Genomic DNA, 499 nt, shown 5'->3' on the forward strand with positions numbered 1-499 from the left:
ACAAAATCTGTTTTACTTCGTGTGTCTTCTCTACGTACCCAGCAGTTTTTTATAGCTAAATACTAGTAGCCCGCAAAAACTGCCTATTACGCGAATGGCCAATTATAGTTATAATATATAGCTTGATTGCGCGTCTTTGATACAGAACGTTGAATAGATACTTGATGCTGATGTCAGAGTATCACCATTGTCATTCCCACGTTACCATGGAGGCAATCTCCAAGCAGATGTACGGGAGGCTCTGATTGTAGGGGTTTCATGGTTGAGGTTTTGGTTCCAATCAGCCGGTTGGTAACTGGGAGGCCCCGGTTTGAATTTTGGGAAGCGCATCTGCTGGTTGGAGCTGCATTTGTGTTTCGGAAGGGACGTAAAATTTGAGATTCTTACTTAGGCCACAGCAATTAAATTTTATGGATGACATCCTCTGCAGACTGCAAAAATAATGAGATAGGGCGAAAAAAAAACAAGATGGCAAATTTTCAAAATAGACGTTGTAACA

The sequence above is a fragment of the Branchiostoma floridae genome, chromosome 9 (genome assembly GCF_000003815.2).
Source record: "Branchiostoma floridae strain S238N-H82 chromosome 9, Bfl_VNyyK, whole genome shotgun sequence".
Lineage (NCBI taxonomy): Eukaryota > Metazoa > Chordata > Leptocardii > Amphioxiformes > Branchiostomatidae > Branchiostoma > Branchiostoma floridae.